Source organism: Brachyhypopomus gauderio, chromosome 7 (genome assembly GCF_052324685.1).
Source record: "Brachyhypopomus gauderio isolate BG-103 chromosome 7, BGAUD_0.2, whole genome shotgun sequence".
NCBI lineage: Eukaryota > Metazoa > Chordata > Actinopteri > Gymnotiformes > Hypopomidae > Brachyhypopomus > Brachyhypopomus gauderio.
The window spans coordinates 15067784-15095531 of record NC_135217.1 but is presented as its reverse complement, the minus strand read 5'-3'; the positions used below and the strand labels follow the sequence as shown (position 1 = coordinate 15095531).

General features: G+C 41.5%; 1 long non-coding RNA gene across 1 annotated transcript in view; it reads left to right on the top strand.

The window, feature by feature from the left end:
• LOC143518216 (uncharacterized) overlaps window positions 1-27670 on the top strand; it is a 113545-nt gene extending 85875 nt beyond the window's left edge. The window contains exons 2-3 of the long non-coding RNA XR_013132090.1: window positions 27345-27423; window positions 27588-27670. This is a non-coding gene — a long non-coding RNA (uncharacterized LOC143518216). The remainder of the gene's footprint in view (window positions 1-27344; window positions 27424-27587) is intronic.
• Window positions 27671-27748: the final 78 nt, after the last annotated feature.

The following is a 27748-nucleotide window of genomic DNA, read 5'->3' as shown; positions in this document are numbered from 1 at the left end:
ACATTGACTTTTAATTGACTTTTAATAGCTATGTGATATTATCTGTAGTTCCAGTTAACATGTTAAATTAATTTTATTTTTTTTATTAGATTTATTAATTTCATTATAAACAAATTAAAACTTATGCACAAAAGAAGAAAGAATACAATTCACAAATAAAATGAAAGGCAGCAGAAAGAAGAATAAAATCTTATAATATCTGCCCCTTATTTCCCAAGAATAGTTTCAACTATAATATTTTGTAAAAAAAACGAAAAAAAAAACATAACTAAACATAACAAAACAAAACTAAACAAAAACAAACCAGAAATCAAATCCTTCTCTAACAACAGCTCAACACACTATTTCATATTTTTTAAACAAACACACTTTTACCATTCTTTTAAACATACATATGGATCTTGCATTTTTAACATCACTATTCAAGTTATTCCATAATCTTATTCCTTGTATTACAGTACACTGCTCCTTTAAGCTAGTTCTAAATTTAGGTTTTTCAAACATTTCTATCCCTTTTAGGTTATAACAGCTCTTTCTCTTTACAAATTTTAATTGGATGTTTGATGGTAATATGGTTTTATGTGCTTTATACATTAACAATAAAATATTCAGATCAACCAAATCATTTAACTTCAATAATTTTAACTGATAAAACAGTGTATTTGATGGGTGATTGTAATATTTTCTGGTGATTATTCGTACAGCCCTTTTCTGTAAAGTTATAATAGGATTGATAATTGTTTTGCATGCTTTACCCCAGACTTCAATACAATAGTTCAGGTGTGGAGCAATTATTGCATTGTACAGTATATACAGAGCTTTATCAAATAAATAAATCCCTTACTTTGTACATCAGTGAAATAGATTTGGCAATTTTTGTTCTTATATGATTTATGTGTGGTCCCCATGTCAGCTTTTCATCAATGATGACACCCAAAAACTTTACCTCACTGACTCTACATACCTCAACACTATCAACTCTAAATGGAATATCTATAGTTTTCTTTCTATTACTGAAAATCATATAATTTGTTTTATCCAGATTCAATGATAATTTATTAAGTTGAAACCAAGTTTGTATTTTTACAAATTCTTTCTGTGTCATATCCAGCATGCGTTCTATATCATTCCCCGAACAAAAAAATGTGGTATCATCTGCAAATAATATACATGTAAACAGTCTTGATACATTCACCAAATCATTCACATATAAAATAAATAGCTTTGGACCAAGTACGGAACCCTGAGGTACTCCACACGTAATATTACAAAGTTCAGATCGTATATCATTTAATTGTACAAATTGTTTTCTATTTTCCAGATAGCTAGATACCCACAGTAGTGCTGTTCCTCTAATCCCGTATTTATTCAATTTTCCAAGAAGAATATTATGGTCAATGGTGTCAAATGCTTTCTTTAAGTCAACAAATACGCGAACACAGTACTGTTTTTGATCAACAGCCATTGTTATCTGTTCCATCAGCTCAATGAGGGCCATTGATGTTGAATTATTTGTTCTAAACCCATACTGACTGCTACTTAAAATATTTTGTTTATCAATAAATTGATCTAATCTTTTCACAAATAATTTCTCTAAAATTTTTGAAAACTGTGGCAACAATGATATTGGTCTATAGTTTTCAAAGAGAGATTTGTCACCATTCTTATAGAGAGGAACTATTTTAGCTAACTTCATATTATCAGGAAATATTCCAGTTGAAAATGATAAATTACATATATATGTAAATGGCTCTACAACACAACCAATTATATCCTTCACTAACATCATATCCATGTTAGCCCAATCTTTTGATCTTTTATCTGTAAACAATGCTTAGTATTTCCTCTTTATCAGTTTCACCAAGAAAGATGCTGTTGACACAACCCATGACTGTATGGATTGTATTATTATCATCTTTTGGTATTTTATCTGCAAGACTTGGGCCAGCATTCGCAAAGTATTGATAAAATTCATTCACAATTTCACTTTGATCGAATATTTCTTTATCATCTTTTACAAAATACTGTGAAACACCTGAAGTTGTTTTATGATTTTTCAAAACACTATTTATTACTCCCCATGCTGCTTTCATGTTACCCTTACTTTTATTTAGTAAGGCACTATAATGTTCCTTCTTATGTTTACTTAAAATCCATGACAACTTGTTTTTATACTTCTTGTATCTCTCTTCTGCTTCTTTTGTTCTCAATTTCAAGAAGCATGAATACAAGTAATTCTTTCTTCTTTTTCTAAATTTCACCTTGCTATGATCATGCTGATGGCTTCTTTTGTAGCTAGATAAATCAAGTCAAATTCAAGTCAAATTTATTTATATAGTGCTTTTTACAACACATGTTGTCACAAAGCAGCTTTACAATCGTATGGGTCCAGATCCCTAATGAGCAAGCCAAAGGCGACAGTGGCAAGGAAAAACTCCCTATGACTGTGGGGATTAGGAAGAAACCTTGGGAGGACCAAGACTCAAAAGGGAACCCATCTTACATTGGGCGGCCCGTTAGCACAAGTCCGTATTTGTGGACAAAAGGTGGTTCTACAGTTATAGTTAAGGTTCTTGTTCCCCGGCCAAGTAGTCACAGTCCCTTCGGTGCAGATGGTGAGCCTCAGGTTGGAGCTAGCATCAGTACGTCCTCTTGCAGCAATGGCATATCCAACCCCAGCATCAGTACATCCACCAGCAAGCCAGCCAGACCATCTCCTAGGTGCTTGTAGGTGCTTGCATGCAATCGTCTTGGGTAGAAGCATGCAAAAAGATAGACAATACAGACTGAGTGTGTGGACATCAATTTAAATCACCATTGATTTAAACTCACGTGCCAGTGATTAGCATGTGGCTCCTGCAGGCTAATCTATAGCAGCATAATTAAAGGGAGGGATTCAGAGATGACCACTGTCATGAGGGCTCACTGAGACATTGCTTTCCAGTCTAGTCATTGTCACAACTAGAGTGATGCCATGACACAGCTGGATGACAGCATCAACATCTCAGATTACCAGAATTCTCAACGTCTGCCCCCCCCCCCCCCCCCCCGAGCCCCACACCTTACAAGGGGAATATTAACTGAAGGATTGATTAAATAGGTGAGTCTTAAGACTAGATTTAAAGATTGGAACTGTGTCAGAATCTCATATTCGAGCTGGAAAGCTATTCCATAATTGAGGGACTTTAAAGGAGAAAGCTCTGTCTCCGGCTGTAGTCTTACAAATTTTTGGAACTAGGAGAAATCCATCATTTTGGGAGTGCAAAGGGCTAGATGGGTTGTAGTAAGCAATGAGTTCACTCAGATATTGTGGGGCAAGACTATTTAACGCCTTATAGGTTAACAGAAGAATTTTAAATTCAATTCGATATTTAATCGGAAGCCAGTGTAATGCCGTGAGAGTGGGACTAAAATGATCGATTTTTTTTGCCTTAGTTAGGACTCTAGCTGCAGCATTTTGTACAAGTTGTAGCTTCTTTATGGACTGTTTAGAGCATCCAATTAGAAGACCATTACAGTAGTCCAATCTTGATGAGACAAAAGCATGGACTGGCTTCTCTGCATCAGCTAATGAAAGTAAGTGTCTCAGCTTGGCGATATTACGTAAATGGAAAAAGGCAGCCTTAGTGACATTGCACATATGTTGTTGTCTGAGTGTTGTCTGAGTGTGTGTGCTTGTATGCCCAGTGGTGGATGGTGCTCTGCTACTAGGGTCTGTCCTCTCTCCCCTTCCTGCACCCCATTCAGTCCCCCAGGTGGCTGTGGATCCCGGTAGAAAGTACGCTGTGCGCAATTGGCTGCCGCTTCTTGCCGGTGTGTGATTGGTTGTCTGAGATGTAGCTGTGTTAACAATTGTAAAGCGCCTTGGGTATCCTGAAAAGGCGCTATATAAATTGAATCATTCATTCATTCATATGTGTGTCAAATGAAAGATCCGAATCAATAGTGACACCTAAGCTTTTTGCGGTATTTAGGTGTTAGTGAAAAATTATCTAGGGTAATGGGAGTATCAGCCCAATTGCTTCTAGCAGCTGTAGGCCCAAGAATCAGCATCTCAGTCTTATTGGAATTTAGTTGAAGAAAATTAGATGCCATCCAGTTTTTAATGTCCTGGATGCAGTTCTCAATCTTGAGAGTAATAGTGATATCATCCGGATTGGAAAATATATACAATCATCTGTGTGGCAATGAAAGCTAATACAATGCCTATGAATGATAGTGCCCAGTGGTAGCATATATAATGAGAATAATGTGGGGCCCAGTACAGATCCTTGTGGGACACCATATTTTACATTAGATTGCTCTGAGCATTCTTTATTTACTAGTACAAATTGGTAATGATCTGTCAGGTAGGACCTGAACCAGGAGAGTGCTTGACCTCTTATGCCAATGAGTGTCTCCAGCCTATTAAGTAGAATATTATGATCAATGGTGTCAAAAGCAGCACTGAGGTCTAGCAGTATGAGAAAAAAATGTCAATCAATCAATCAATTTTTATTTATATAGCGCTTTTTACAACGGTTGTTGTCACAAAGCAGCTTTACAAGTGTCCGAGTCGTAGCCCCCAGTGAGCAAGCCAAGGGTGACAGTGGCAAGGAAAAACTCCCTAAGGCCATGAGGAAGAAACCTTGAGAGGAACCAAGACTCAGGGGGGGAACACATTCTCCTCTGGCCAACGCCAGTCACCATGCCAATGACAACAATTTAGACAGAATGAATAAAAAGAAAAGGAAAAGATGTAAGGGATAATGTCCATTTTGGTGTAGGCATATCCGGTTAGGCAGGAGGTGGCCGGCCCAGGATGGATCTCTGGAAAAGGCTTGTCTCTCCTCATCTCAGTGTTCCTCAAGTAGGCGGCCAGCATGTGGACAAAATAAAACAGGGAAAATTAGCTCTGTATAAGGACATATACAGGACAGATGAGATTTTAAACATTTCTGGAGTGTGGCAGCAACTCCGGCATTAAGTTAAATTATTACAGCCTAGCTAAAAAGGCAGAACCAGAAGGTAACAGATTTGGGAGCATTCTGAGACATTGGCATCCATCCACTGCACTGTCAACAAACTTGAGTGACCACGAGCAATGACAGGATGACAGCACTAGCGACCCAGTCTACCATAAAACCCTTCGACTATGAATCCCTGGATCTGTACCTTTATCTAAGGGGGGATATTAATTATCAAATTAATTAATAAACTAAACTAAATAAGTGGGTTTTTAACCTAGACTTAAAGATCTGACTGTGTCAGAGTCCCAGACGCATTTTGGAAGGTTGTTCCAAAGCTGGGGGCCTTACAAGAAAAGGCTCTACCCCCTGCTGTTACCTTATTAATTTTTGAAACTAATAAAAGGCCAGCACCCTGTGATCTTAGTGGATGTGGGGGTTCATAATAGGAAATAAGTTCCTGGAGGTATTCAGGAGCAAGCCCATGCAGTGCTTTATAAGTCAATAAAAGAATTTTAAAGTCAATACGGAATTTAACTGGGAGCCAATGCAGGGCTGATAGGACTGATATGATGAAATTTTCTAGTTCTAGTCAGAACTCTGGCTGTGGCGTTTTGAACTATTTGAAGTTTATTTAGATTCCTATTTGAGCATCCTTACAGTAGTGAGTTACAGTAGTCTAATCTGGAGCTAACAAAGGCGTGCACCAATTTTTCTGCATCATCCTGTGATAATGCATTTTTTTATTTTGTTGCGGAGATGTAGAAAAGCTATCCTAGTAGTATTATCTATGTATGTATTAAATGATAGGTCGGAGTCAAGTATGACACCTAGGTTTTTGGCTACTGTGCCAGGTGTAATGGGGTAGTCTGCGAGATTAACCATTAGATCTGGAATTTTCTGTCTTGCGGCCTTAGGCCCCAGGAGGAGAACTTCTGTTTTGTCCTCATTAAGTTGGAGGAAGAATAGAGACATCCAGCATTTAATATCTCTTACACAGGCCTCAATTTTTCCTAACCTGAGTTTGTCATCAGGTTTGGCTGATATGTAAAGTTGAGTGACATCTGCATAGCAGTGAAAATTGACACCATGTTTGTTTATAACTGTGCCCAGTGGTAGCATATATAATGTAAATAATAGTGGTCCTAAAATGGAGCCTTGCGGGACCCCATATTTCACTTTTGTACATTTGGATGGAATATTATTGAGCTCTACAAACTGATAGCGATTAGTTAAGTATGTGTCCTTTATCAGAGGATATTAGGAGATTGTTCAGTACTTTTGTAAGTGCTGTTTCAGTGCTGTGATGGGGTCTAAATCCAGATTGAAATAACCTGTAAGAAGGAAGAGAGTTGTGAAGAAACTAGGGCGCCATGTAAAATAAATGGGTCTTCTTATTTACATTACTTAACCCCCGTGGCGCCGGCCCTGCTGGGGGTTAAGACCATGTTTTTAAATTAGCGGCTTGATGACTGCAAGTTTAAATGAACTGGGAATGTAGCCCAGGCTCAGAGAATAGTTAATTATAGTAAGCAAAGGTTCTACATTGCTATGCAGTAATTATTTAAGTAGATGGGTTGGTACGGCATCTAGTATGCATGTGGAGGGCTTAGCAGATTCCACCAATGAAATAAGCTCCTCACGACCAATTGGGGAGAAGGTGCATCAGAGAAGAGGCATCGGGGCATCAGAGCTGACCAGACAGCTGTCAAGGTGCATTGGCATGTTGACAGGCTCTGAGATAACACGACAAATTTTTTCCCTAATTTTATCAATCTAATCATTAAAGAATTTCATAAAATTGTTACTGCTACGCTCTAGTGGGATTAGTGAATTGATTTGTTCATGGCTCCTCGTAAGGCTGCAAACAGTTTTAAATAGGAGTCCTGAATTGTTTTTATGTTTTTCTATTAAAGCCAATACGTATGAGGATTTTGCTGTATGGAGGGCATGCTTATATTCAATAAGGCTGCTTTTCCATGATAGTCTATACACTTCTAACTTTGAATTTTGCCATTTACGTTCCAGGATCCGCGCGGCTTGTTTGAGACTACGCGTGTGCTCGTTGTACCATGGCGCTATTTTTCTCTCAGTGGCTCTCTTAAATTGAATGATAGTGTCCAGTGGTAGCATATATAATGAGCATAATATGGGGCCCAGTACAGATATATCTTGTCTAAAGCTGTACAAAGAGAAGTCTCGACGTGTTCGTAAAACGCGCTAGTCCTTCCGGAGCTACAGGTGGATCAATGTTTTCAGACCCGGTAAAATATCAGTGAGCGCGGCTATGGTACTAGGTGTTATATTTTAATTTGGTAGCTCGTACGTTTTGAGGCTGTGGTCAGAAATCGCCTCACTGAGGAAGAATTGCTAAACTGGATATGTTAATACCAAATGATAAGACCAAGTCTAAAGTATAACTACAATTATGCATAGGACCCACCACATTCTGAGTGATACCCATTGAATGAAGAATTGCTTGAAAATTAATGTTAAAAGAGTCACATAGATTTTCAAAATGGATGTTAAAATCACCGTTGATCATTCTGGAACTCACAGTGCCCTGGGAAGAACGTATGGAGGAGGCAAATGAAAGGAAGCGCGCCAAGTACCAGGAGCTGGTGGAGGAGTGTAGGAGCAAAGGCTGGAGGACATACTTTGAACCTCTGGAGGTGGGATGCAGAGGATTTGCAGGGTGGTCCCTTTGCCAAGTCCTCACTATGCTGGGCCTCACCGGTGAGGCAAAGAGGAAAGCCATCAGGTCTGCAACTGAAACTGCAGAAATAGCCGCAAGATGGCTTTGGATCAAGAGTGCTGATCCGTGGACGAATGCTGCTGGAACACAGACCGGAGTCTGATCTATTCCGGTCGGGTCGCCTGGGTGAGGGTGTCTGATGTTGAAAGACCCAAAACACCCAGTGACCCCAGGATACATCACTGATGATGTGTCCCAGCGCATCAGCAAGATGCATCTTTCATCAGATTTTCAAAATGGATGTTAAAATCACCAACTATAATCACCTTATCAGCTGATAGCACTACATGAGACAGGACGTATGAAAACTCCTGCAAGACTATGAACCAGGGGGGTGGTAAATAGTAATTAACAGACGTGTGGACTCGAGTCACATGACTTGGACTCGAGTCCGACTCGAGTCACTAAACTGATGACTTCACTGAAGACTTGCGACTTGACTTAGATTTTACCTTTACTGACTTGGACTTGGAATCGGACTTGAGCTTTAAGACTTGAAAAGACTTGAAATCCTCATTTTAACATAATAAATAAGTAATATAGAACCACATAACTGGATCATTTTGTATTAAATGGTGCTGTAAAATGTGAACTGCTCAGCTCAGTTTATCCGTAATCTAGCCACAGGTGAAGTTCTGCAGCCGATAGGGGGAGGGGGGTCAGCAGCGTTGAATTTGTGCGGAGATGACCAGCAACATGGAGATGCAACCACTTCAAACTTTGTTCGACATTTGAGGCTGCACAAACAAAAGTAAGTCTCTGCTATGTATATTTAACATAAGGATATAACGGTTAGCTAGCTAGCTGGGATATGATAACTCAGGGGTCGAAAATTAACTTTTACAAGGGTCCACATGAGCAACTTGACTTGTGTGAGCGGTCCGCACCAATGATAATTCGAAAGCAGGGGGGACGAACGAAAGTCACTGGGAGGGGGGAGAGGGGCGGTAGGTGACGACGACAATTGCGACGACATCTCACTCAAGCGAACCGAAACACTCAAACGCCTAACGTTAGTTAGTCTGACTAACTTAATATACTACTAATCCGCTGCATGAATTGTGTTAAATATTGAAATCACATCTGGTGACTTGACTGGGACTTGAAGTTTAAGACTTGGGACTTGACTTGAGACTTGATTGTATTGACTTGGGACTTGACTCAAGACTTGATTGTGAAGACTTGAGACTTACTTGTTACTTGCAACTTAGTGACTTGTTCACATGTCTGGTAAATAACATAAACGACTGCAACGCTTTGTTGGTTGTTAAATTTGATACATTTGATACAGTGAGAATGAGATGTTCGAAAGAATTAAACTTGAAGCTGAATTTTTAATAAAGTTAATAAACCAACTGTAAATATCATGCATTTGTAGGATTGCGTGGACCAATGTTAAGTGAGTGTATTCCACAGTATATGGATGAAGACTCAGATGTGGGTAAATGATTAATTTATTACAAAAATATAAATAAGGCAAATTCCAGAGCCTATTTTTTTCTTGTTTTTGTCATTTTCTTGACTTCTGGTTATAACTCCAAAAGACTTCAGGTTAGTTTGCATTAGATTAACATTCAACACATAATAGGGTCTGCTAGTTGACTTAACATGCATGTATGGCTTTCTGGACACAGATTAAATCCAGTTCTACACATGAATGATTTCCAATATACTAGTTGCCAGTATAACAAAACCAAGACTAGTCATTCAAGAACAGCCAGTGTGTGGGACACTGACCTTACATACATCGCCTCTTGTTAACACACAGTATCACACAGTTTGCAGCTTAAAACTTTTCTTTTTTATTACAAATGTGCCTTTCAGTAGAAAATTAAATGTTCTATGTTCATATATTTTGGTGCTTATACATTTCCTAATAAGGCTGAGCTAAATGTCAGTTAAAGTCAAAGCAAAACTGAAACCAGACAGCCAGTGAAAGACATTTATAGAGTTTCTATTTTTGTTCTCATTCCATCCAGAGACATGGTTCACATGGTGCTCTGGCTTGTTTAAAAAGACTAGTCTGGGCAGGCTCAGATTAAGGCCACCTTCATATATGCTCACACCTTTAAAAACACCCCCAATATGCCATTAAAGACCTGGCAAAAGGTCATGACACCACTGTTTCCCTCGACTTTATGTTTCTCTCCACTTTATTATTTTATTACAATACAAAATATCAGTCGTCGAACCTGGCTAGTGAGGCTGTGCAACAGGTGTGTTCAGGCAAACTACTGAAGATTTAAAGGGAGTGATAAGATAAGATAAGAGCCGATAAGAGCAAAAAGGGCAGAGATTATGCGATGGCTGATATGAATTCTAGGCAAAGGTTCTCTATGCTCCAATTATTGCCGTCACTGTTTCCTTTCAGTGTATGTTACTATAGCACTGAAAATATATAAGCACTTTATAGAGGCAAAAGCCAGATATGTGGTTAACTTGATTACATACACTTATGTCATGTAGAACTGAAAATTCACCTAATACATGTATGATTGTCTTGTAAGCATTGACAAAATACTAATGTCTTAACAGAGGAGTTCTGTTGCAGTTAAAATCGTGATTGTTGTTTTGGGTACAGCTGTCTGGATGTGATCTCATGGAGACAAGTGGGCTGGGAAACACTGTATGTATGTGTGCGTGTTTGTATGTGGTTGGGGGTAGGGAGGTGGAGGGGCAAGTGAGTTAGCAACAGTGTTGCGAATAACGCTGTTAAAAATAACGCCGTTAGGTAACGGCGTCATTTTGTTAGTAACGGGATAATATAATTAATTACTTGTCCTCTCGTTACAACGCCGTTGACGTTACTGGTCATTAAAAGCGGTGCGTTACTATATATTGATATACTAACAGTAATGCGAGCGGACCGCTGCCCAGACTAGTGAGAAGTAACAGATCTCGATAGATCACGGTTCTCGGTTCAACACCTATTTAACTTAACAAGTCAGTAAGCGATTGTCTAAGGCAGCGTTATGGTAGCCAATCAGAGCCAGTGTTTTTACACGCGCGCCGAAGCACACGACACAAACGGAGAGGAGACAGAAATGGCGAGTCAGGAGCAAGACGAAGAAAAATGAGCATTTTCAAGGTGGCAATATAAACATTATTTAAGTTCCTGAATGTCTACCAGACTGGGTATTTGAATTATTTAATTAAGAATAGAGGTTGTATTGTTAAGTTTACTTCTGTTGTGAACAAACAGTTGTCTCAGGTTGAGAGAATTTAATTTTATTTGATAGATGTAAATGCACTTTACATAGTGTAACTGTTTACTATTTTTATTTTACAAAGATTTGGGATATTAAAGGATTTTATCCTGCACTGGTCTGTGGATGTGCAATAAATATCAAAAGTTAAACACCTTTCTGATCTACTCATTTCAACTCACTGTAAAAACTGCTTTTTCAAAAAAAATCCTTATTCATTGGCATATAACTTTTTTTAACTGTAACGCAAATAGTTACTTTCTCTGGTAACGAGTTACTTTTATTATAGAGTAATTCAGTTACTAACTCAGTTACTTTTTTGAACAAGTAGTGAGTAACTATAACTAATTACTTTTTTAAAGTAACGTTCCCAACACTGGTTAGCAACCACGTTGGGCTGCACTTACGTTGGGCTGTCTTATGATGTCCCACCTCTAGAGGCCCTTCTCATTCCTCCACAGTTTGTACAGTGTGTGAAAGTCATTCATTCAAGTCTGGAGTGTGTTTGTGTGTGCATGCACGTCTGGGGGGAGGGAAGGCAGGATTACACTCAAATCCTTTTTTTTTTTTATTTCCTCTCCCCATTCCCAACAGAGCTCACCAATGCTAAGTACAGTCACTGCATGTCCAAGGCCTTTCCAATTCCAAGTGGCTAATATAACTCTTACTTACTGTATGTGCAGTCAAACACCTCCAATGAAGAGCCAGTCTTCTCACTCTACACACTGCAGGTGATGTCATCACTCCTCCACCCAGCCCTGTGCTTGCCAGGAGAAACCAGTTTCACTGCACTCTTATATAATGCTGTGGTCACCCTACACAAGCCTAGGCTCCAATCACAGATTCGACATGCTGCAGAAAGGTGGGGCCTGGCTACTATTTTCGCCAGAGGATACAACTGTGAACTGTGTGAAGGATGACACTAATGGAGTAACACACCCTGACCCATATTTCAAGCGCATATACAAACATAATAAAATGTCATTTTTACAATAAAGAGTTCAGTTCTAATTATTAATCGCTGATATTAGTGAGCTAATGTGCATGCTTATTCTGGCCAAAGCAAATGCAAAGATCAGACAAAATGCTCATTCCAAAATGAACTATACATCAATGTCACCTATATTACTGAAACTATGATAAAGCTTTGATATATAAAATATACACATGTAAGAAAGGCTCAAAGTGAGTTAATACAACTGAGTGAAGATGTGTACAGTACTTGTGAATAATGTGAAACCTCTGATGTGTGATATGTTGACTTACACTGTAATGCACCCAATCAGTTTGCTCATGATAACTTCCATGGTACATTAGTCGGTCATTCATCTACCACTTTTAAATCACTAGTGAACTGTAAATATTATAACACTGCCATCTAATGGCATAGTCAACATCAGAGTTTAGCTTGCATACTCACACCATCACCTGAGGGGTATTCCAGAAAGCGGGTTAAATGACGAAACCGGGTAAGTAAACTCAGAGTTAACGAAAACTCAGGGTTTTCCGTTCCAGAAACCGAGCATAGAGAGAACCTGAGTCAGTTGCTATAGCAACTTATGCTCTGAAGCTAACCTGCTCGCTGGCAGCTTAACTTGAACCTAAACCTAAAACCTAAAAAGGTCATGACCTTTCCTTGAGGATCCTGTGGATATTGAAGCTCAGTTTATTCACCGAGCTCTTCATCAGGAACGCCTTATCAGAATCAGAATCATAATAAGTTTTATTGTCGTACGTTGTACAGGTACAAGCATGAAATTACATTCCCCAGGGACCAGTGTTAAAGCACTGGGAGCCCTGAGTCAGAGAAGCCGCAATAGCATGATTCATGCGCAGCCCTATACTCTTCAGGGCGGGGGGAGAAACATAGAGAGATAACATTAGGAGGAGACAAAAAAATATGACCACAGATTATTCTCACAACAGGACAACATTCTGTGAGCATGCAAAAAATCCCCATAGCACATACACATACAGCATTGATTCCATCTGCGATCACCTCCAAGCTTTTACCAACAGTCACAGTCTGTGTTCCAACAGCTCTACCCACCGCATCAATCATGTTGGGCACTTGACGTGGACGTTCGATGACTGACTCCACTTTATCAGTTTTCCGATACACCAGGGCAATGCCTAATCCAATCAGCAGAGCCACAGCGATCAAAGTTCCAAATAAGAACACATCCTCAACATCTTCCAGGGAGAGAGCCGCATAACACAAACTACGCCAGGTCCCCCATGAGTCAAACACTTATCCAGATGTGAACGTACCATCCGAGTATGTGGGTTCTCCCGCACCATGACTCCTCGTGGAAAAAATAGTTTCAATTGCGTTGAGAGACCACCTGATAAAATTCATTTTCTCATTGAAAAATTCGAAGAGAAACGTCAGGTTACTAAGACAAGACAGAGAATCTAAGCCGAGCAGGGCAGAAGGGAGGGAGTGCAGGAGCAGAGATAAAGTGCGACTGCCTCTCTTGAAAGCCGTTATAAAACCCTGAATAGACATAGGCCTACTATCATTTTCTGATTATTTTTTAATGAACATTATCGTTTTTCAGCACAATCCATTACTTACATTAATAACATTAAGCATCACATTTCAAATGTTACACATCGCGGATCAGCCCTCAATTCTCTCCAGATTTTTATACATCGCTCTTCGTTTTTTTGCTAGTGGAGGTTTTATAGTGTAGGAGATGCGGAACTTGTCAGCAAAGCTACTGTATGTTGGTCTGTCCGAAAAGTATGTCTGGCACTAAAACGACTAGAGCGCAGTTTTGTGGGGTTTCCTGGGCATAAGCCAGTTATGGACATCAAAGAGAAATTCCACAGCACCGTAGGTTTGTCTTTAATTCGAACGAACAATAAAGAAATAAAGCAAAGGAGAAGCAAAATATAACGAACTTCATTCCATTTACATTTTAAGGATTTCCTAGTGTGACGGGCAGGGTGTGCAAACTAAAAAGGAAGCGATCATGCCAAGTCTCAGGGAAAAAGGATGGTTTAATAGAAAGTGTGCAAACCAAAACCCGTGCAATAGATCCAAATTAAGGATATAATGACCAGCGGTCAACTGATACAAAGACAAGACATATATAGGCAAACAAACGACCCTCAGGTGAGACGGATCACGGGCTCCGCCCACCTGAGGGACGCACATGACGTCACAAAACAACAACAACAGCCGCTGTGGACGGAGGTGACCGGTAGGGGGCCGCCTCACCGTGACAGACCCCCCCACCAAGCCGCACTCCCCTCCACTGGGTGTGTGGCACACAGCGGCTGCACACAAAACACGAAGGGGCAGGAAGGCAGGGACAGGCACGGACACCTCCTGCAGTCCGGGAGCTGGAACACAAAAACACACATTATTCAGCTCGCCTCCCCGGGCGGGACCCTGGACCGACCAGGCCGTTCACAACACAAAACCACGCCCTGACCGGCCTTCAGCCGGTGAGCCCCACCAGTGTGAGGACGAGGAGCTACAGCTCCTTTCTCGTCCCTCGTGTATGTGTGTGGGTGCAGGCTACCTCTCCAAGGCATGGCTACTTCACCTCCTGGACCTACCTCCTCCCAGAGCTGACCCCTGCCTTCTGCTAGGGGTCACCCCAGCCTCCTGGGGAGCCAACCCCTCCCGGGGCACCTCATCGCAAGGTGGACTCCTCCACCCAACCCAGGAGCGCCAGAGACCGAGGCCCAGAGCACCCCCGACGCGGGCTGGGGAGCAGCCCCAAGGGCCTCCTGGTCACCCCGGGCAGGAGGGAGGATCTCCATCCCCAGCAGGAGCTTCTCAGACCGGAGCCCCATGGTCCCCAAACATCCGGGGGCCCCAGCCCTCTAGGGAGGGGCTCTTCATGACCGGGCTCCGGTCACCCCACAACACAAGGGGGCTCTTGCCAGGTGGAGACCCCCACAAGGTCCAGGAACACCGCCAAGGAGAAGCACCTGCACAGAGAACAGCACACACACACACACACACACACACACAAAAAACACAAACTCACCCTACCCATTCAGGGCCTCCCTCGGGAGCGACGCCCTCCGTGCCACACCCCCTGGCACGGGACCACAACCAGTCCCCCCCCAAACACACATTTAAGGGGAGAAGCAAGCGTGGGTTTACATACAACAACGACATTTCACAAGCACGCTAGGACAAAACGAACACACCAATACTAGACAATCAAACAAAAACGGTGTACAAACAAACAGACGGGACCCACACATGCGCGCTTTACATATACAAACACATAGTGACGTGCCACTCAGAGTCGCAGTCGCTCCCCACATTAAAACACAAGACACACGGGGAACGAGGCAACAGTGACAAGCGGCGACACATAAAACATTTAACATCGAACACAACGAGCACACACACTGATCCACACGTCCGTCAACAGTGTTGCCATAGTTACTTTGAAACAGTAATCCGACTACTGACTACTGACTACTTCTTTAAAAAGTAACTCAGTTAAGTTACTGACTACTTGCTTTTAAAAGTAACTAAGTTAGATTACTTTTAGTTACTTTCAGCAGAGGCTGATCCCCCGCCCCTATAACATGAAAATGACTACCAGTTCTGCCAATACTCACTTTATTGACATGTATTTTAACCGGAACATCAAAAATGACACTGGCATTTGTAAACTTTTTCTTGAAATAGGCTTACATGTTTTTTAAATAAATAAATAAGACAGTCTTTCTGTTCAACTCCGCCCACTTACAGGGTTGCCAACTGTCACGCATTGAGACACACGCATTTGACTGTCTTCACACGCTTACGCCACACTTCCGATATCTCACGCCGAAAAAAAAATCCAGTTTATTTACCTCTGATCCACATCTATGATTCAATGAGTTACTAGTTCGATCTGGCGCCAACCACCGGCGATCGATCGATCGCGATACAATACTGAATTTAGTCAATTTTACACCCCGCCCGGTAACAATTTACGTTCGCCGCCAAGCCCCGGTTTTTTTTTTTTCTTTCAGGTTTGACGTTGTGTTTTTGAAAGTAGACAGCACTCTGTCGCCAGGACAGAGTGTACAACGGACCTTAATGTTGTCTTCCTTAGCCGAAATAAAATCAAAATAATGCCTGTATTTCCAGCTGCTAAAGGCGAACCTCTCCTTCCATCTGACTTTGGCGCCGCAGAGCAGAGATGACGTAACCGCGTAAGAAACGTGTAGCCAAAAAATAAGAATGAATAAATATAACCTACGTTCCCCCGAAATGCAGAAATAGTAACGCACGATGTTTTAGATAAGTAACTTTAATCTGACTACTAGTTTTTAAATAGTAGTTGCGTTAGACTACTCGTTACTGAAAAAAGTAGTCCGACTACAGTAGCGTTACTAAGTAACGCGTTACCGGCATCACTGTCCGTCAACATGTACACACATTCATAACACACACGAGAGTTTTCCCAGGCAGACACCCTGGTCCTCGCTGTGCCACACACAAACAAGCGCACGGCGGAACTCTCGCAACAAACAACGGACACAAAAAGCTGTCTCAGGGCAGACAGCCCTGGTCCGCGCCGTGCTACACACACACACAAAACACATAAGCACGGCGGAGCTCTTCAAACAAAACACCACGCAGACAAACACTTACCACGAGACATGACCACGAATGAAGGAGAAAGAAAAAGACACTGGCGGCTTCCGAAGGGTGGCTGGTCATTCTGTGACGGGCAGGGTGTACGAACTAAAAAGGAAGCGATCACGCAAAGTCTCAGGGAAAAAGGATGGTTTAATAGAAAGTGTGCAAACCAAAACCTGTGCAATAGATCCAAATTAAGAATATAATGACTGGTACAACTGGTCAACTGGTACAAAGACAAGACATATATAGGCAAACAAACGATCCTCAGGTGAGATGGATCACGGGCTCCGCCCACCTGAGGGACGCACATGACGTCACAAAACAACAACAACAACAGTCGCTGTGGACGGAGGTGACCGGTAGGGGGTCGCCTCACCGTGACACCTAGAATGATTGGCTGGATTGATGGAACCCACATATGCTACATATTACAGCACCATTAGAAAATGAAGGTGATTACATAAACAGAAAAGCCATCCATAGCATTAATGTACAGGTACTAACCTTTATAACCCTTAATGAATAATGTACTTATCTTAATGGTAACAAAAATAATGTAGCTGGGTCATTCCAGGATTTTGGTACATTTCCTGTCCCACCACTTAAATTTCAAATGTACATATCCAAAATATCTAAATGACTATTTTTTTAAACAATGTACTTGTTATAAGACAAACTGTAAAATTTGGTGGAAAATAAGCTCCTTAGATATTATTCAAAAGCAGTGTTGAGAATAACGCCGTTAAAAATAACAGCGGTAACAGCGCAGGTAACAGCATCATTTTGTCAGTAACGGGATAATATAATTGTCACGTTACGGTCCCCGACCCCTCCCTTTTGGGTGTGTGTTTACGTTGTCTACGTCGAATCGTCTGCGTCTGTGAATCTCCGTGGGTGCGGTTACATCTTGTGACAATCCATCTCACCTGTGGCTCGTCTCTTCATCACTTGGGGTTTATGCGGTTTGTCTAATGTGCGTTCTCGCAGTGTCCTGTGCTCATTGTTGTTTAAGTGTGACACATTCAGTGTTATCGTGTTTTGTGTGCGCCGTCTGCGCTTTATTTGTATAATTAAAAAGTGACGTTTTGCTGTGCATGTTGGACTCGTGCCGTGTCCTTCACAGTCCCGCAAGCATTACAATAATTAATTGTATATAATTAATTAACTGGTCATTAAAAGCATTGCGTTACTATATATTGATAGTAATACGAGCGGACTGCTGCCCAGGCTAGTGAAGAGTAAAGCCTGGTTTATACTCGACGCGCCGCGAGCGGCGCGAGGGTCCGCGCGGCGAAAATGACGTAATCGCTGTGGCTCCGCCCGTGCGCGAGGGCCTCGCGCGCTGTCGCGGCGCGAGGTCGTGCACCTCTCGAATTTTGTAACTTCGCGCGCGCGCCGCGCTTCAGCGCGATGGACAAAGTCATGTTTGCCGGGTTCATACACCTATACAAGGTGGAATTAAAGCACTTGTACGTCACTTTAAAGGTCCATTTCAATATTTCCCAGCACGTTAAACTTAATTAAGTTAAATATTTATACATATACTCGAAATCAATCGAAATAATTCGCTTTTTTATCACATTATTTAATGGTTGTTTATTTTCAAAACGCCCAATCTTAACGTCTTCACGTTCTCTCATGTTTCGTCCTGGAATTACAAGAGGCTCGTATTTGTTAACGTAATTTCAACATTTTAATGTACTTTAGCCTAAATTCCAGCACTTTTCAAACCTGAAACACAAAGCAACATTAAAATGCGTCAGGTAAATGTTCATTCCCTTTTTTTGAGGGGTGTTTCTTTATACTACCACATATAGTTTCGGACAACATTGCAAAGTCATATTTATGTTTGATGCCTGGTGTAAATATACGGTCTCTGGTCAGGTAAAATGTTCTTTCACCGGTTTTGCAGGGGTTTTTTATTCTCCACTGCCACCTATCGCCACCTATCGTTTCGGAGAACGCTGCAGCGACGCTCGCGACACTCGCGAAAGTATAAACCAGGCTTATCAGATCTCGATAGGTCGCAGTTCTCGGTGTAACACCTGTTTAACTTAACAAGTCAGTAATCGATTGGCGAAGACAGCGTTATGGTAGCCAATCAGAATCAGTGTTTTTACATGCGTGCCAAAGCACACCAGTGACACACGACACAAACGGAGAAGAGGCACAAATGGCGAGTCAGGAGCAAGCAGAATAAATTTGCATTTTCAAGGTGGTGATATAAACATTATTTAAGAAAATACTTGAAGTTCCTTAATGTCTACCAGACTGGGTATTTGATTTATTTGTTGACCTCACGTCTCTTACCATAGTGTTCCCGGTCCACATAGACCGGTCTGTTTTAACACAAAAAAACAATTTCACCATGTGACGGTCGTGGACGGACCGCACATTTCCTCCATCTTTTCCCTTTTTTATTTCACGCACGCACACACACACTCATACACACACACGCGTATACGCACATGCTCATACGTTTGCTCACATACTGACGTTGGCGTTCAGTTCCCCAAAGGCGCTGGATGAAAGCGCTGCCCAGAAACGCTATGAGCTAATCGGCAACCAAGAGACTTTTTGTCCCGTTATGGACTGCGGCGGAATGAACGAAATATTTAAAATGAAAAGAGGACGCTAGACAAATTGTTTCCAATGCTTGTCTTTTATTGTGCTTACAAAGTTATTGGTGTTTCTTTTAAGTACAAAAAGAGAAAATAACAAGAGTTCATACCACTGTTTGTTCTTCAGGGTCGACGGACTTGTGGGTGGCATAAAGGGGTCGGCGAGGAACAAAGGCCTGTTTATTTGTTCCGGCCGGAAACGGCCCGGTTCAGCTTGCCGAAATGTCAGGGGGTTGACTGAGATGGGCTGTGGCTGAATGGTCATCTATTAAATGTTGGCTGCGATGTTGGGCAATGTTAGATTTAGATTGTTATTCGTGAAAATTGTGTTGTAAATTGTGTGTAATGTTTTACTGATGCATCAGAGTTTGTCTAATGTATGTTTTGTCTGATGAATGTTAAGTGTTCCCCTTTTGTGTAGGAATGGTGCTGGCCACCTTCTTTATACGTGTAGTCTGAGTCCTGTAGTGATGGGATTTTCGGCTCTATTTTGAGATGCGGCTCTAATGGCTCTTCTTACTGTGGAGAGCCGGCTCTTTTCGGCTCCCAAACGGCTCCCCATATATATTTTTTACATTATTAATTAATAGCTTAAACCTAATTTTATTTCATTTTGTTTCATTATTGACATTGTTAAGCACTTGTGATGAGTAAAAATGCTGCATAACAATGCTTTATAAATAAAACTTTATTATAACCAATTATTAAATTATCACAAAATAGAACGCAATACAGCTTGGTCAATTGCCTGCCGTTTCCACAAAAAAAGTGGAGACTTTTTTCTTCAGTGTTTTCCCACCACATTATTAACTGAAAGCTGCGTGTGATTGGTCAGATGTGTGGAGCACACGCTTGACATGCGGGCAGTGGAGACATTCTTTGCAGTGTTGTCCGAAACGATATGTGGTAGTATAAAGAAACACCCCTCAAAAACAGGGGAAGGAACATTTACCTGACGAAAATTAATGTTGCATTGTGTTCCAGGTTTGAAAAGTGCTAAAGTAGGCTAAAGTAGGCTACTTGAAAATGTAACTGTATTTTGTTTCACAACAAATAGATGTCTGACTGAATCGATGTGATAAAAAAGCGAATTATTTCGAATAATTTCGAGTATATGTATAAATATTTAAGTTTAAGGTGCTGGGAAATATTGAAAATGGCCTTTTTCAATATTGAAAATTGACGTACAAGTGCTTAAATTCCACCTTGTAAAGGTGTATGAAGCCGGCATACACGACTTTGTTCATTGCGCTGAAGAGGTGCACGACCTCGCTTCGCACGGGGGTCCTCGCGCAGGGGCGGAGCCACCGCGATTGCGTCATTTTCGGCGCACGGACCCTCGCGCAGGTCGCGACGCGCCAAGTACGCTCTACCACTGGCAGAAACAGAGCAATACGCGCAAGGAGAGGGAGAGACAGCGAGGCACCGAAGGACTAATAAAAACGATGTTGGAAAAAAAACTGTGGCACTTGCAGAGCACAAGCGCAATACTGAAGGAAAAAGCGGCTCCCAAATAGGATCTTAAAACGGCTCCCATTGTGGAGCCGGTTCCAATCGTTCACTTTAAAGAGCCGGCTCTTAGAGCCGGATCGTTCGCGAACGACACATCACTATGTGGGAGGCAAAGCGTTTGAGCTTGTATAGGGAATGACCCCCTTTTTGAATTCTGCTGCCATAGTGGTTTCTGACTCTTGGAGAGAGACTCAGCAAGTTGAGGTTTTTGGAATAGTATGTTTCTTTTGATATGTTGATGCTTGATTATTGTTATTATTATTTTTGAGTAATTATTTGCACAAATATTCACTTTCTAAAGAAAAATAATAAAAAGAAGAGAAAAAGAGAATTTTTGCTTGGACTTTGTGCTCCCTCTGCTATCTTGGCCTGATCCACTTTGCATTTTTTTTGCAAGTGCTCGTCCAATCCTTCACACACCACCAAATTTATTGGTTTTCTTAAACACTTTTAACTGTGAACAACATCTCAGATAGTTATCATGAATTTATAGAATTACACATAAAATATCTAGTGAAAATACAAATGCACTGAAAATATATTACAAAAGGAACATGTAATGAAAAAAAAATACCAAACTCAACATGGTGTGTGTGTGTGTGTCTGTGTGCACGCGCGCATGTGAATGCATGCACATGAGTGGCATGTCCCACTCAGAGTGGGCAAAGTGGGCCTTGCAAATATAGGCATAACGTGTCTGTGTGTGTGTAGGTGTGTCTGTGTGTGTGTGTGTAGGTGTGTCTGTGTGAGTGAGTGTCTGTGTGTGTAGGTGTGTGTGTGTCTGTAGGTGTGTGTGCACGCGCGCATGTGAATTCATGCACATGAGTGGCATGTCACACTCAGATCAGAGTGGGCCTTGCAAACATAGGCATAACGTGTGTGTGTGTAGGTGTGTGTCTGTGTGTGTTTAGGTGTGTGTGTAGGTGTGTGTGTGTGTGCACGCGCATGTGAATTCATGCACATGAGTGGCATGTCACACTCAGATCAGAGTGGGCCTTGCAAACATAGGCATAACGTGTGTGTGTGTCTGTGTCTGTGTGTGTAGGTGTGTGAGTGAGTGAGTGAGTGAGTGACTGACTGAGTGACTGAGTGTGTGTGTGTGTGTATGTGTGTGTAGGTGTGTGTGTGAGTGAGTGTGTGAGTGAGTGTGTGTGTGTGTGTGTTGGTTTTATTAAACACTTTTAACTGTGAACAACATCTCAGATAGTTATCATGAATTTATAGAATTACACAAAAAATATCTAGTGAAAATACAAATGCACTGAAAATATATCACAAAAGGAACATGTAATGAAAAAAAAAAACCAAACTCATCATGGTGTGTGTGTGTGTGTGTGTGTGTGTGTGTGTGTGTGTGTGTGTGTGTGTGTGTGTGCACGCACGCATGTGAATTCATGCACATGAGTGGCATGTCACACTCAGATCAGAGTGGGCCTTGCAAACATAGGCATAACATGTGTGTGTGTGTCTGTGTGTGTAGGTGTGTGTGTCTGTGTGTCTGTGTGTGTGTCTGTGTGTGTGTGTGTCTGTGTGTGTAGGTGTGTGTGTAGGTGTATGTGTGAGTGAGGGAGTAAGTGTCTGTGTGTGTGTGTCTGTGTGTGTTTAGGTGTGTGTGTAGGTGTGTGTGTGTCTGTGTGTGTGTGAGTGTCTGTTTGTGTGTAGGTGTGTGTAGGTGTGTGTGTGAGTGAGTGAGTGTGTGTGTGTGTGTGTGTGTGTGTGTGTGTGTGTGTGTGAGTGTGTCTGTTTGTGTGTAGGTGTGTGTGTTTAGGTGTGTGAGTGTGTGTGTGTATAGGTGTGTGTGTGTGTGTAGGTGTGTGTGTGTGAGTGTGTATGGGGATGTTTTCTGTCTGATAGATGAATATATTCTGAATACCCATTCATTTCCTGGGACGGTCACGTTTGACCGGCAACAACACAGATGTAAAACGTTGGTTTAAAACACTCAAAATTCAATGAAAAAGATGATCATCACTTTTATATGTTCCAGTGCATAGTGTGGAGGATGGCATAAGGCCTTGCAGCAATCAGATGTAAAACACAATATTTATGAGTGGTTTAAGTTGTAAATCGGTCAGATTTGACCCGAACACGACAGGAGGAGAATAGAGGTTTTATTGTAAAGTTTACTTCTGTTGTGAACAAACCAGTTGTCTCAAGTTGAAATAATTTAATTTAATTTGATAGATGTAAATGCACTTTATATAGTGTAACTGTTTACTTTTGCTTTTTTTTTTTTTTTTTTACAAAGATTTGGGATTTTAAAGAATTTTATCCTGCACTGGTCTGTGGATGTGCAATAAATATCAAAAGTTAAACACCTTTCTGATCTACTCATTTCAACTGACTGTTAAAACTGCTTTTTCAAAAAATCCTTATTCATTGGCATATAACTTTTTTTTAACTGTAATGCAAATAGTTACTTTTCCTGGTAACGAGTTACTTTTATTATAGAGTAATTCAGTTACTAACTCAGTTACTTTTTTGAACAAGTAGTGAGTAACTATAACTAATTACTTTTTTAAAGTAACATTCCCAACACTGTTCAAAATACCGAATACCTTTGGACCACCTCAAGAAATGGCCGTTTTCTCTTGTCCCGCACATTGGGTGACCAACTCCTTTGCCAAATTTAACAATTAAAATAAGCTCTACATAAATTACTTCCTCTTGTATATTTTTGAAATGCATCTCCTTTACTTATGAAAACAACTTATTTGGTCTACATTGTAGACCATTGTATTGCATGTCACAGTTTTTACACTATTAAGTTGTGTCCCACAACATGCGTGCAGCCCTGTTACCATAAGGAATTTTATCTGGCAGAGAAATGGTTAAAAATATTTGCATCACAAGGACATTTCCTGCCCACATGGCAAGAAAAATGGTAAGTGCTCTAACAATTTTCAAGGTTTTTTTTTCAAATACGTTTGTCCAAGTTGTGTGTGTCACTCAGTGAATGCAACTCTGTTCCTCATATTGTAAGACTAATATTGAGTAGAATCAAAATTTACTTTATATACTTATATAACCATATTTGTCCTTGATCTTGTATACATAGCTAAATTTTACAGTTAGCATCTATTCCTGGGGTAGACCACAACTTAGACTAAATTTGCAACCCTGTTAGTTGCAACCCTGTTACTGCATACCAATTTACATCTAATAAAAAAACTGCTTCCATACCTGAGTTTGACAAATCAAACTTTTTGATAGTCTATAACCTGTAGCTCATAAATGTGTGACTAAAATGATCAAATTGAAGATCAAATTTTCAGAAGTGACCACCCATGAAATGTACCAAAATCCTGGAATGACCCAGCTATTGTAACAGACTGTTCTCCCCATCAACAGTGGCGGAGCCAAAGGGGGGGCAGGGGTGGCAATTGCCACCCCCAACAGAGCCCTTGCCACCCCTAGTGCCTCACCTGTGGCTCATCTCGTCTTCACGTGGGGTTTATGGGGTTTGTCTATTTAATGTGCGTTCGCGCAGTGTCCTGTGCTCGTCGTTGTTTGAGTCTGCACGTTGTATATGTTTGTGTCTTTTTCGTGCGGTATCTGCGCTTCTTGTTAAAAATAAAAGTATTGTCAGTGCAAGCCGGAGTGGACTCGTGCCTCGTCCTTCTAGCCGCACCAAGCGTCACAACTATATTCTTATAGCCTACTTCATTTTTATCTGATGCCATGTACATTTCACACCACTTGGATTAGATCTGGAATTAATAGGTGTTCGATTAAAAATAATTTTAAAAAGTCAATACAGTATTATAAATGTGGACAATATAATATAATCGTGCATTTCTGCTAAATATAAAAATATCATTTTCACTCACGCATTAACTCTGTTGGCAATTTTTTTGACATGCTGACTGCCTTTCTCTAGCAGCTACCGCAGTATTACATTTCCATTTAATATCTAAATATTCTGCATACGCTGTCATTATGTCACTGTCACAGCTCCGGACCCTTCCCTGTGGGCGTGTCATTATGTCGGCTGCGTCTAGTTATGTCCATGTTTGTACTTCCGTGGGCGTGGGTTGTCTGTGAGCGTGTTCGTAGTCGCACCTGTGCCTTGTCTCGAGATCACGAGGGTCTGTGTTAATCACCTATATAATGTGCGTTCACGCAATATCTTGTGCTCGTCTTTGTCTACAGTTTCGTGCCTGTGTGAGAGGTGTGTTTTCTGTTTGCACTCCGCACGGAGCTTCACGTGTTTGTTTGTTCACATTAAATGTTAAGTATTGCACAGTTCGACGTTCGTCGTGCCTCATATTTCGAGCGTCACAGAAAGACAAGCCTTACAATGCCAGGGTACACGTCGGCACACAAAAAGGGCAAGAAGAAGGCCAAACGACATCATACCTCTTCCCCTGCGCGTCGCCACGAGGTACAAGACCCGGATGAGAGGATGCAGCAGGACCCCATCTGTGCGAGCCTGGTGCGTAAAGCCCAGGCGGCCGAGACCGAGGATGAGGCAGAGTGCTTCCGACTGGCCGCAAGCAGGGTATGGAGCGAGAGGCACGGAGCTCCGCCCCTGGCATACCCTGCAGAAGTGTCCTTCCCCCCAGCAGACCTGGAGGAGACTGGGCCGTTCTACTTCGGCACCAGTGAGTGGGTCTTCGACCCCCCCCCCCCCCCCCCCCCCCCCCCCAAGGTCGAGTTTGGGAGCGGGGAGTCTGAGGAGGAGGAGAGTCCCCTCCAGTCCGAAGACTCCGAGGAGGAGACGGAGAGAGGTGCCAGCTCTGCTTCGTTCGAGCACTCTGCTCCCCTCGTGACCGAGGAAGCCAGCCCTCTACCCTCCGTAGGTGCTGAAGCAGCATGTCTTGTGCTCATCTTTGTCTAAAGTTTCGTGCCTCCGCATGGAGCTTCACGTGTTTTTGTTCACATTAAACGTTAAGTATTGCACAGTTCGACGTTCGTCGTGCCTCATATTTTGAGCGTCACACATTAATACTTCAAGCTACAGTGGTGTGAAATATGATGTTCGGCTGATTTTCGCATTTAAGTCCATGATAGATCTTATTTATCTTTATTCCATTAAGAATGCCTTTAATAGTTACACGTGAACGCGCTTCTGTCTGGGTCAACCTACTCAGAGTTGAGCGACCCTGATAACTTCCCATAAAATCAACCACCTCTCCAGAGTATGTCTTTACAAACATTTTTAAAGGAATGGGCACATCACCACTGATTTTTGCAGTAGTGGAAACATGTTCTGTGAGGTGATGAATCAAGATTTTCTAATGGAGGAGTCTGGGTTTGGTGAATGCCAGGAAAACGCTACCTGCTTCTTTACATTTTGCCAATTTGTAGGTTTGGAGGAGCAGGGATAATGTTTTGGCAATGTTTTTCAGGGGTTGGCCTATGTTTCAGGGAAGGAGAATCCTAATGCAACATACATACCAAGACATTTTGGGGAAAAAACTATACATCCATCTAGGTGGGAACAGTCTAGGGAAGGCTCTTTTCTGTTCCAGCATGAATGTGCACAAGCACACAAAGCAAAGTCCATAAAGGCACCACTGGCTCACACAGATCCCTGACCTCAACCCCATCAAGCACCTCTGGGATAAACTAGAACAGACATAATTAACCAAACCCTCTCGTCGACCAACAGTGTCTGACTTCACAAATACTCTTCTGAATGAATCGATCAGCAGAATTTCCCACACACACACACACACACACACACACACACACACACACACACACACACACACACACACACACACTAGAAGAGTTGAAGCTGTTATAGCTGCAAAGAGGGGATCAACTCTATATCAATGCCTATGGATTTAATATGGGATGCCACGAAAACACTTTTATGTGTGATGTGAAGGTGTCCAATGCTTGATTGCTACCCAAAGAAACCTTGAGCATTCTGGTAGGTTGGGGCGTTATCATAGAACTCCCTTGTGAGTACATGCCATGTTCGAGGACATACTTCTGCAGAAAATTTGGCAGAGAGACTCTACAGGGGAAGTGTCCAGACCAAGGACATGAGGAGAGGAATTCATATGGAGCCAGTTGCAGTTCAATAGTACTGCATTCTGAAAAATGTGAATTATTTTGATTTTGTTGTGTGTGCTCAGGAGGACACACTAGTTGAGCAAATTTACAAAAATCAAGAAGCGATGCACACCATTAGAGAAAAAGTGGATCATTTGTTTTTTTACCATTACATACAAAAGTGTTTGCAGTAAATCATAAATACAATGATTACCTGTATAGTGTCAGATTAATTATCTGTTGTTCATTAAGAAATGATTTGTTTATTGTGTTTTTCTGTCAATGGATGAATTCCACTGTTTTTATGTATTCCTTTAAGTGCAGACATTAAAAAAATATGAGAAGGATTTTTGATTCTTCAAGCCAAGGTTTATTACAGCAGGTTATTAAGACCAGTAATAATAAAGTTTCAAAAGCATAGCATGGTGTGTGTGTCTATATACATATTTACATATTTTCGATATTTAAATGCATACATTCTAAAATTTGCTCCATGCCTTTACAAGTGGTCCATTCTGATAGTTCACAAGCAGACAAGATTCAGTAAATAGCTGATTTATGCTGCCTGAAATTGACATGGGGATGACAGTGTCAAACAATTTGTGCTCCTTTACTCGTCAGATGCACCGTTCAACCTCTGGCTACAGACTGTGTGTGTTTTACAGACATTTGTGTGCACCTTTTCAGGAAAACTGGCCTGTGGATCTTACATTGTACAAGATCGTCTACCAGGAAGCCCTTATCCACCGTTATTGCCATGTCAGGGGTAAGTAGAGGAATAATTCCTGACTGTCTGAACATCTCCCTGTCACTAACAGACCCAGCATAGAGTCCAGACACAAAGGGAGTGGCACCATGGGGTGCCATTCCAATTAAGCCCTTGAAGGTACAATGAGACTTATAATTGGAAAAGACTTCACTCTGTAACAGCAGGGATGATGGTGTTTGGCAGCGGAGCTCTGTACAATCCAGGATAACCTGTGTGTCCTGAAAATTCCCAAACTCCTCTGGCAGGTAGGTTTGTACTTTGTCTTTGGGCATCCAAATGCAGACAGACCCTAAAAGAAAATAGAGGAAGTTGGCCTAAGTTT